The sequence below is a fragment of the Bufo bufo genome, chromosome 1 (genome assembly GCF_905171765.1).
Source record: "Bufo bufo chromosome 1, aBufBuf1.1, whole genome shotgun sequence".
In the NCBI taxonomy this organism is placed as follows: domain Eukaryota; kingdom Metazoa; phylum Chordata; class Amphibia; order Anura; family Bufonidae; genus Bufo; species Bufo bufo.
Window position 1 is genome coordinate 602291049 of NC_053389.1, and position 11991 is coordinate 602303039.

The following is an 11991-nucleotide window of genomic DNA, read 5'->3' on the forward strand; positions in this document are numbered from 1 at the left end:
GAGTGGCACACAGCCAGTGCAAAGAGAGGAAACAAACACTGAACATCGGCAGTTCTTTAGGTGTCATGGCGCCTGCTCTCAGTGCTTGGCAAAAACCAGGACTTTACCCCCTATAGTCCTTCTTGTCCAGATTATATACCCCCTCGGGTAACCGATCATACTCCGGATCTAAGTATTCTGTCCATTACAATTTATTTTTCAGTTTTATTTGTTCTAATATTTACTCTTAATGTTGTATACATTTTTCCAAAAGCATGTCTGGCAAGTACTGGCTGTGTGGTACATGTGACAACAATCTCCCGTATTCTTCATATGTCTGGGCTATTGGGTAGAGTGGCAAGACGAAAGTCTTTTCTTACAAAGAAAAACATCCAAGCCAGGCTACATTTTGCAAAAAAACATCTGAAGTCTCCCAAAAGCATGTGGGAAAAGGTGTAAACCAAGGTTGAACTTTTTGGCCATAATTCCAAAAGATATGTTTGGCGCAAAAACAACACTGCACATCACCAAAAGAACTCCATACCCACAGTGAAGCATGGTGGTGGCAGCATCATGCTATGGGGCTGTTTTTCTTCACCTGGAACTGGGGCCTTTGTTAAGCTAGAGGGAATTATGAACAGTTCTAAATACCAGTCAATATTGGCACAAAACCATCAAGCTTCTCCTAGAAAGCTGAACATGAAGAGGAACTTCATCTTTCAGCATGACAACGACCCAAAGCATAAATCCAAATCAACAAAGGAATGGCTTCACCAGAAGAAGATTAAAGTTTTGGAATGGCCCAGCCAGAGGCTGAATCCGATTGAAAATCTGTGGGGTGATCTGAAGAGGGCTGTGCACAGGAGATGCCCTCGCAATCTGACAGATTTGGAGTGTTTTTGCTAAGAAGAGTGGGCAAATCTTGCCAAGTCAAAATGTGCCATGCTGATAGACTCATACCCAAAAAGACTGAGTGCTGTAATAAAATCAAAAGGTGCTTCAACAAAGTATTAGTTTAAGGGTGTGCACACTTATGCAACCATATTTTATTTTTATATTTTTTCTTCCCTCTACCTAAAAGATTTCAGTTTGTTTTTCAATTGAGTGGTACAGTTTATAGGTCACATTAAAGGTGGAAAAAGTTCTGAAATGATTTATCTTTGTCTCATTTTTTTTACATCACAGAAATCTGACATTTTAACAGGGGTGTGTAGACTTTTTATATCCACTGTATTTCCTCATGTCGTACAGTCCCACTACCGTAAAAAACAAAGGCGTGTTATTCTAGCTTTTAGTAACTCCATCGCTTTTTCACAGAGTACAACGATATTAGATACTAATGGTAGATATATCATTAGGGTGTTTACAGTGAATAACATACCATATACTATAGCTGCTATATACGCACCAAACAAACATCAAATTCACTTTCTCAATAAAGTATTAGCTAAGGTTGGAAAAGTACGAAAAGGCCACCTAATAATGTGCAGTGATTTCAATTTAGTGCCTGACGCAGAAATGGACTCTACTGCAAGTAGCAGAGGGAGGAGTCATATCCGACCCTCAACACCCTGCTAAGGCGGGAGGAACTGTACGACATATGGAGACTTCAGCATGCTGCTGAGCGTGACTATTCCTTTTTCTCACCTGTGCATAAGACTTATTCCCGCATTGATTTATTTTTAGTCAGCAGATCGCTCCTGCAACTGGCCATTAAATCCACCATTGGGACGATTAAATAGTCTGTTCATGCCACCATGTCTCTCTCTATTCAAGAAACCTATAACATTAGAGATACAGTATGGCGCTGTAGCCCCTATATCATTTCAAACACAGTATATAAGGAAAAACTGGCTATAGCTTTGAAGGAGTATTATAGCTTGAACAGCAACTCTGTAGTCTTTGGAACGCCCATAAGGCCTTTATCAGAGGGATTTTTATTAAACTGGGTCATCAGGCCAAAAAGCAAAGTGAACAAAAGCTGCAAAACATCCTTTCTCAACTTCAATCACTAGAATCCCTAAACAAAAACTCCTTCTCCTCCGACAGAGCCACCCAAATTCACTCCCTCAGAACACAACTCAGGGAATGCCTCCTTTTTAGATACGAGAAAAACTTAAGAACAATAAAAGCCCGGTATTATTCACAGGATAATAAGGCTGGACAATTACTGGCTTAAAATGCGCGCGGCAAAGTCCAGAATCCCCCACCTTATACACCCAGCGGCACCAAAATTAATGATCCAAAGGCAATGGCCGATCAGTTTGTAGAGTACTACTCCGCATTATATAATCTCCAGGGCTCACCTGAAACGTATATGGCACCTGCTTCAGAAATGAGCACATATTTAAAGAATTTAAAGCTCCCTTTTCTATCATCTCATCAGAAAGACCTTTTGTCTAACCCTATCACTCAGGCTGAAGTGGCAAAAATCATTACTAGTGATGAGCAAGCACCAAAGTATTCGGGTGTTCGGCCCGAACACATTGCTATATTCGTGTGCTCGGCTGAGCACCCGAGTATAATGGAAGTCAATGGGAGACAACCAGAAACCCCCTGCTTGGAAGAGAAGACGGTGTCTGATTCATAAAAAAAAAAGGTTAGATATTGATGGAAACCCCATCAAAATGGTTTGGAAACAGCATCAAGAGGATAGCTGGATGCGTCTTAGACTCCTATTATGTACGACATACAATAGACAACCACACAAAGGCTGTATGCCAAAAGCCAGGTATGTACAAGCCGTCTATCTATCCATGAGACAGATAACAGCCAGCATACCTTACAATGGCAGCCTTGTGCACTATGAGATATTCCACCAGTAAACCTCAAAGTTATTTTGCATGTGTTATTTTGTTATTTTTACAGCGTTTACCTGAGGGATTAGGTCATGTGACTTTTTTATAGAGCAGATCATTACGCAAGTGGCAATACCCAATATGTCTACTTTTTCTTATTTATTTAAGCTTTACACAATAATAGCATTTTTGAAACCGAAATAATTATATTTTAGTGTCTCCATAGTCTGAGAGCCATAACTTTTTTATTTTTTGACCGATTCTCTTAGGTAGGGTCTCATTTTTTTGCGGGATGAGGTGATGGTCTGATTGGTACTATTTTGGGGGGCATACACATTTTTGATCACTTGATGTAATGTGACAAAAAAGGCTTTTTTGCCACTTTTTTTTTTTTTATTATTATTTTTTTACGGTGTTCACCTGAGGGGTTAGTTCATGTGATATTTTTTTAGAGCTGGTTGTTACGGATGTGGCGATACCTAATATGTATATTTTTTTATGTATTTCACTTTAGCACATTAATAGCAGTTTTGAAACAAAAAAAATGATGTTTTAGTGTCTCAATGTTCTGAGAAGCTATAGTTTTTTTTATTTTTTGGGTGATTGTGTTAGGTAGGGGCTCATTTTTTGCGGGATGAGGTGACTGTTATATTGATACCATTTTGTGGGACATACTCCTTTTTGATCGCTTGGTGTTGCACTTTTTGTGATGTAAGGTGACAAAAATTTCTTTTTTTTTTTTACACAGTTTTTTTTTTTTTTTATGGTGTTTATCGGACAGGGTGGATCATGTGATATATTTATAGAGCCGGTCATTACGGATGCGGCGATACCTAATATGTGTGGGTTTTGTTTGTTTTTTCAGTTTTTTTATTATAAAATAAGGGATAAGGGGCTTCTTATTCTTTTTTACTTTATTAATTTTATTAAAAACACTTTTTTTTAACTTTATTTATGACTTTCACTTTTGGGGGTCTGATCCCCTCTGCAATGCATTACAATACATGAGCTTGAGGCTGGATCTCCCCGACACCCATAGAAGGCAGTTCCCGATGCCGTGCAAGGCATTGGGCAGCCTTTGCACAGCAGCGGGCTGCCTTGTGTCGCATTGGGTCCCCGCCACAGCACCGCGGGGACTTGATGCGATCACTCACTCGACACAAGCCCCTTCTATGTCGCGGTCAGCGTGGACCGCGGCATAGAAGGTGTTAATCCGCTGGCATCGGCTTTTACAGCGATGCCGGCGGATACAGCAGGGGCCCGGCTACCATGGACTGCCGGGCCCCTGCAGTGATCACGCGCGCACCGCTCTGGTGCTTGCGCGATCACTATGACGTACTATTACGTCAAATTCCGGGAACTCAGTGGTTCCCATTACGTAGTAGTACGTCATAGGTTGGGAATGGGTTAAAGAGGTTGTCTGGTCCCAAAATCATAATTCTTTTTATGTGCTCCTAACACCCCTCACCATGCATACATAAGCCCCCAATACCTGTTTTTCATGTCTGAGCTTTTCTTCCTCCCTGGAAGACATCAGACTATCCTGGCAGATCTGTTTACTTTCTCCCCTTTTTGTTTTGTTGAATACATAACTTTATTGCTACACAAGCCTGGCTGCACTGCACAGAGATGAGTCACAGGCTGACCACGCCCCCACACTGCTCTGTCTGCAGCAGCTACGCCCACTACAACTCCTGTGTATCTTTCTACACCCAGACATGAATCTACTTCTCACTCAGTGTCTAAATCCCATCACTGACTGTCCACTGGCTCTGCCCTCACATGTGTATCTAATCCCATCCTATGTGATACAGCCTGCTGAGCTGTGTATCTAATCTCATCACTGACCGTTCACAGGCTCTTCCCTCGCCATCTCCAGAGGGTGAAAAACAGCTTGAATCAGCAAACATATCCAAACACATCTGTATCTAATCCTTTCCTGTATTTGTGCCTGATACACGTCCTGTTGTGTGCGATACAGCCTGCTGAAGTGTATATCTAATCCCATCTTCTATGATACAGCCTGCTAAACTGTGTATCTAATCCCATCTTGTATGATACTGCCTGCTGAAGTGTATATCTAATCCCATCTTGTATGATCCTGCCTGCTGAGCTGTGTATCTAATTCTATCTTGTATGATCCTGCCTGCTGAGCTGTGTATCTAAACCCTTATGCACACAACCATATCCATTTTTTGCACTCCTATTGAGTTCTATGGATTTACGGTCCTCATTTTGAAAACCAGAATAGGACATGTTCTGTCTTTAATGGAACTGACATAAGGATGTAAAAAAACACACTGATGACGTCCATGTGCTTTCCATAACCGTATGTCAGTTCTGCAAAAGATAGAACATGTCCTATTCTAGTCCTCATAATGCAGATCTAAAACCCATAGAACTCAATAGGACTGCAAAAGAATGTGAATCGCACATGGACAGTAACCATAACAGTGACGTCCACTGCGCCCCCATAACAGTGACGTCCACAGCGCCCCCTTGTTTGCCATCCAGTGCCCCTGTTTGCCATCAATTGCCCCTCTTGGGCCATCCAGTTTCCCCATTGTGCCATGCAGTGCCCCCTTGTTTGGCATCTAGTGCCCCCATATTTTCCATCCAGTGCCTTCTTTGTGCCATTCATTGCCCCCTTGTGCCATCCAGTTCCCCCATTGTGGCATCCATTGCCCCTTTGTGCCATCCAGTGCCGCTGTTTACCATCCAGTGCCCCATTGTGTCATCAATTGACCCCCTTGTGCCATCCAGTTTCCCTATTGTGCCATCCATTGCCCTCTTGTGCCATCCATTTCCCCCATTGTGCCATCCATTACCCCATGGGTCCATCCAGTGCCCCTTGTTTGACATCCAGTAGCCCCTTGTGCCATCCAGTGCCCCCTGTGACATGCACAGTATAGCGATCAGCCTCTGTGGCTGATTGCTATGCTGTCACGCCTGCACAGCGCTTACATCGCGCTGTGCAGGAGTCAGTACAGGGTTCACATAGAAGCCTGTATGATACAGCGACTGACGGACGGCGGTCCTGCAGCCCTGAGAACTCTTTAACTAATAATTTATAAAGTTGAGCAATCTTAACCTGATTTTATCACAAGACACGGAGGCTTCGTATTGCTTAAACTTCCTTTACTGTTACCATAGCAGCAAAGAAATGAGCATGTCAATCACAAAGAAAACACCATAGTAACCGACTCCTCCCCCTTTATCCCAGTATATATAGACTCCACACTCTGGGATCATCCTCTTTCTTTGCTGCTGCCATGGCAGATAAGTATCCTCTTTACCAATAGTATGCTGTCTTGTCATTGTTTTGATTATATTGCGCTTTAGGTGTAATTTACATCGCTCAGGTTGGTCTGTGAGAGGGTTTTGCCCCTTCCCACTTCATTACTACGTTCTACCTAGTATCGGTAATTTTTGCTTTTCTTTCATTCCCCTTTTGGGTCCGCTCCCCAGTTCCCTGTTCATTCGTTTGCCGCCTCAGACTTCTCTTTTCCCTTGTTCCTTACCGGTTCTTCCCGATCCTTTCGGCATACTCCTGCACGCTCCGACCATAATATCGCGACGCACGAGTTTTCCTCCTGCCCTCCGGAGCTCCCGGCACTTGCTGGTGACGGCCGAAGTCTCGCGATCCGCGAGATTTCGGCCTCCGCTCTCCTAAGCATCGGCGCTCCTATCCTGGACTGCGGCCACTTGAGATCTCGCGAGATCTCGGCCTTTACCTCAGGATTTTCGCGCCGTTTTTGTCACCGCTTGTGTTCCTGCAGCCCCCTTCTCACCCGGTGCCGAATCTTCTTAGGTTAGTATCTATCTTTGTGCCCTACATTGTACCCTTTGCACCTCAGGCCCTCATTGTTTTCCTCTCTTTTTCTTTCAGGTTTTTTCTTGTGGTCTGGGGTGACTAACTCCTTCCACTCCTCTCATAATGTCCCGCCGCAGTAGTTCTTCCTCAGTTAGGCAGGACAGGGCTGCCCCTTCCCCCAGCCCCCCTAATGCGCTCAGCCTAATTAATGATTCCACACAGGAGAGACATAATGCTGCGCTGCAGCAGTCTATTTCTGAGGCGATCATGGTTGCTATGGGCTCCATGTCCTCAGTGTTATCGCAGTCTATATCTCAGACCTTATGTGCTCAGCCCCCTGGGGCCACACAGGATCCAATTTTGGACACTGAAAGGCCATCTGCCTCCAGAACATTAAGAACCGATGGTAATCCATCACATGACCACGCGGTTGTCCCGCGGAAAAGAGCCTGCGCACGACAGGCAGAACATTCTCGTGCTTGGAAATCGGCCAGGACCTTACCTGAGCCTTTGTCCGATTCTGATAGAGAATCCATTGAGGAGGTTCAGAATGAGTATCATTATGACTCAGGGGAGGAGCTTGAGGACGTCGAAACTGACCCTCAAAATTTATTACCAGCTCCTATCCCACCCACGCCTACGGGCGACTTTCAGGCAGGACCTCCTATACCTGACGACCTTATGATTGACCCGCTTGGTGCCCCCCTATTTAATCCAGATGAGCTACATCATCCCAGATCAGCAGAATGGCTCCCTGCCACTCATGTAGCACATTATTTAGAGGAGAAGATCCGTGCTCCCTTAAGCAAGGAGTCCCGCAGTAAATTGCGGGCGGAATGCCCTCGCCCTCTGATCCCTAATAAGGTGTGTGAAACACCGATCGTGGACCCGAAGATGGTTCAATTCCTTACTAAAACTAAATTTAACCCTAAAAAAGGGCTGGACTCAGCTTTACGAGCAGTTCAGGATAAGCTTCTGGACATCACGGGCCCTCTGGCAAAAATCTTTGACATGGCCGAGTCTGCCAAGGCGGAGGGTAGATTAGTAGACCCTGTCGAGCTAGGAGGATGGGTGCAGAGGGCCATTTGCATTGCAGGCAATGTGAATACCTCCTTAGCCATCGAACGGCGTAAAGCCATCTTGATGAAGGTGGAGCCTAAGCTCTCCAACCTTGCGCTGTCAGAAGCAGGAAAAAATGCTCAGGGCCTCCTATTCGGAGACTCATTTATTAAGGAGCTGGGCAGATATGTCGGGGCCTTTACGGCTTTAGATAAAGCCCAGACTTACATGAAAAGGGTTTTTAACACCCGTTTTTCCAACAGGGCCGGCAGCTCTAGGGGCCGTCTGTCCGGCCGGTCCGATTTCCATTCCCGTGGTTCGGGAAGAGGCTCCTTCAATTATAGATCCTCCCTTCAGGATGCCAGACATCAACCCTCCTTCTTCCCAGCCAGGGGTTTTTCAGGACGTTCCAGAAGTTACCGTGGAGCCCCATCCTATCGACGACCAGTTGGTAAGTGCCCTTCCCCCCATACCGTTGTCTTCTTCAACAGGATGTGTCGGGGGCAGACTCCGTCACTTTTCCAATGCCTGGTCCGAGATCTCCTCAGACCGGTGGGTTTTAGACACCATCATGGGTTTCACTATAGACCTGATAGCCCCTCCAAGCCTTCTACCTATCCCCAGACACATTCTTGGGACTGGATCGGTACAACAACAACTGCACAGAGAACTGAAGGAACTCGTCCTCAAACAGGCGATAGAACGCACCTCACCCCTTTCAGCTGCGGTTATCAGCAGTATGTTTCTGGTGCAAAAGAAGGGCGGCCAGGCGCGCCCTGTCATCAACTTAAAGTCCCTCAACTCTATAGTCCAATATCGCCATTTCAAGATGGAGGGCATCCATCTTCTGAGAGATATGCTCTTTCCAGGAGATTGGATGGTCAAACTGGACCTCAAGGATGCCTATCTCACGGTCCCGGTGGCTCCAACCTCCAGGAACCTGCTTTGCTTTCCTTGGGGAGACCAACTTTGGCGCTTCACCTGCCTGCCTTTCGGTCTCTCATCCGCCCCTTGGTGTTTCACCAAAGTAATGAAGCCCGTAGTTTCTTGGCTCCGCAGCAGAGGGGTACGCATGATAATTTATCTAGACGATATTCTTATCATGGCACGGAGCCCGTCCCTTCTTCACTTACACCTGTCCATGACCACCAACCTCTTGTCCAGGTTGGGTTTCATCATAAATCAGGAGAAGTCATGCCTCAATCCTTCAACTTCTATAGAGTTCCTGGGGTTCAGGATAGATTCCTCTTCTCTTACCCTTCACCTTCCTCTGTCCAAGGTCCGCGCTATCCGCAAAGAGCTGCGACATGCTCTGCTTCGTCCCCAACTATCTCTACGTCACTTAGCACGCCTGATAGGTCTCCTGGCATCGTCCATCTAGGCCATCTTCCCGGCTCCCTTGCGCTACCGAGCTCTCCAGAGACTCAAAATTGCACACCTCCGGACCGGAGCCACATACTCAGATATGGTCACTCTCGATTCGGAAACGAGAGACGAGCTTCTTTGGTGGATCCAGAATCTATCAGTCTGGAATGGCAAAGCCCTGCTCGGGCCCCTTCCGGATCTGGTTATAGAATCCGACGCCAGCTTACACGGCTGGGGGGCACATTGCAATGGGATATCCATCGGAGGTCCTTGGTCCCCAGAGGAGTCCCGCCTCCACATAAATGGCCTGGAATTATTGGCAGGGTCGTTGGCGATTCGCAGTTTCGCCAACGGCACAGTCACGACCTGTATCAGATTACGGATGGACAATGTCTCCGCGGTCCGATACGTAAACGGGATGGGCGGTACTCGTTCTTCGGTTCTGACTTACCTAGCTCAAGATTTCTGGGAGTTTTGCCTTACCAAAGGCATTGTAGTTATAGCGGAGCACCTTCCGGGTCTCCGCAATGTAGTAGCAGACTGGAATTCTCGATATCTTTCGGATTCCAGCGATTGGAAGTTAGACGAGGGGGTATTCCTAACTTTATCGTCTCACTGGGGTCATCCATCGATAGACTTATTCGCGAACCGCTTGAACGCCCAAACTCCCAGGTTCTTCAGCTGGCGTCCGGATCCGCTGGCAGAAGCAGTAGACGCTTTTCTGCAAGACTGGGGGGGAGCACTGATGTATGCGTTTCCGCCTTTTGCCTTAATTCCCCGAGTTCTCCTCCAAGCCCAACTCCAGTCGGCGGATCTGATCTTGATCATCCCGCTGTGGCGGTCTCAACCCTGGTTCCCACTACTTCTGAACTTATTAGTGGATTTTCCAATCCTCCTCCCGGATTTCCCCGGGCTTTTGCGGGATCCTTTGGGAGCACATCATCCCCTCATTCGGACAGACGGACTTCGGCTTCTCGCTTGCAGGATCTCGGGTGTCCCATTTCACTGTCTGGAGTTTCGGACACGACTCTTTTCTTACTGGAGAACTCATGGGCCCCAGGAACTAGACGGGCTTATCGCTCCGCCTGGGACGCTTGGGCTCGCTGGTGCGGAGGAAGGGACCTGGATCCCTTTCGGGCCCCTATAATATCGGTTTTGTCCTTTCTGTCTTCTTTATATGACTCAGGTAAGGCCTATCGTACTATTAATCTTTACAGATCGGCCATATCTTCCCGACACGAGGGTTTCGAGGGTACTCCGGCGGGTCAACATCCTTTGGTGTGTCGTCTGTTGAAGGGCTCTCGCTTGTCTCGACCTCCCAGACCTCGTTTCTCGGCGACTTGGGATGTGGGATTGATTTTAAATTTTCTGGTTTCTTGGTCTTCTAATGACCAATTATCACTACGCCAGTTATCAGCTAAGTTAGTCACGCTGCTTTGCCTAATTTCGTGTAAGCGGGTGTCGGATGTGCGGGCATTAGATCACGATGCACGGTCCTTTACACCGGAAGGGGTCGTGTTTAACATTTCCAGACGCACTAAGACGAACATTCATTCTGTTGCTTACCCCGCTTTCCCTCAGTCCCCACAACTGTGTCCGGTCGCATGCCTTCAAGGAGTACGAATCTCGTACTGCGCCTTTACGTGTCTCTACTTTTCCCAACTTGTTTATTTCTTTTCGGAGACCCTATGCTCCAGTCGCCAGTGTGACACTGTCTCGCTGGGTTAAGAAGATTATGAGTCAGGCCGGTATCGACACCAATATCTTTACGGCTCATTCCGTCCGCAGTGCTTCCGCTACTTCTATGTCGGTCTCTGGGGCCCGTCTGGAGGATGTGATGCGTTTAGCGGATTGGTCTAGGGTTTCCACCTTCCGGGAATTTTACTTTCGCCCGGAGTCTCATGCTTTTAACTCTGTAATCTCTCAGCTTTAAACTAGCAATACGAAGCCTCCGTGTCTTGTGATAAAATTTCATGATTTTCCTATTTCATGACGTAAAGTCATGATTTTATTAAAGACACGGAGGCGAGTATTGCCCGCCCTTACCCACCCTGTGGGTTTTCAGAAGAATCTATTACAAGTTATGTTATTTATTACAATGTATGTTGCTTATTTATGCATTTTTGGTTATTTTGATTTTGATGTACCTTGTATGGTTTTCTCGTTTATCATGATATATCCTTACGGTACTACCTCGTATTTTGTGTTCTCGTTCGCAGGTTGAAGTGTCTCCTCCTTAGTGTTGTTGGACTAAACACACACGATGTTGCTTTTCAAGGCTACTAAAGTTCGGCTGTCTGGTCGGTTGACGAGTTCGTCCTAAGGTTCAGGACTGTTTTTTCCAGGAAGATCCAGTTTCCGGAAGAGTCAGCGATTTGAGTGGCTGTTCAAAGAAAGAGGATGATCCCAGAGTGTGGAGTCTATATATACTGGGATAAAGGGGGAGGAGTCGGTTACTATGGTGTTTTCTTTGTGATTGACATGTTCATTTCTTTGCTGCTATGGTAACAGTAAAGGAAGTTTAAGCAATACTCGCCTCCGTGTCTTTAATAAAATCATGACTTTACGTCATGAAATAGGAAAATCATGAAATTATCACTGTTATCTCCCCTGTCTTCTTTAATATGTATTTCCCTTGTTTCTTAAAAAAGGGTCGCCAGTAATATTCCCCCTTTGTACCTTCAGCGCTGCTGCGCTCCCCCCGAGGTGTATCTTGCTCCTCCCTCTCATCAGCTGACCGGCGATGCTAGAGCTGTGTCTCTCGCCGGGTTGGCTGATCGAGCAAAGGCACGCCTGCAGGGTGGGGTGTTTGCCCTTTAAATTACAGCACATGGACGGCCGCTTCGCGGCCCTCATAGTGCCGTGGTTCACATCAGAGCCACACTAATATGCCGACTCTCAACCTAGAGGATGTGCGGCTCAGGCAGGCTTTAGTTTCTGGTGCTAAATCAAGCAAATGCTCCTGAGGAAGTGCGC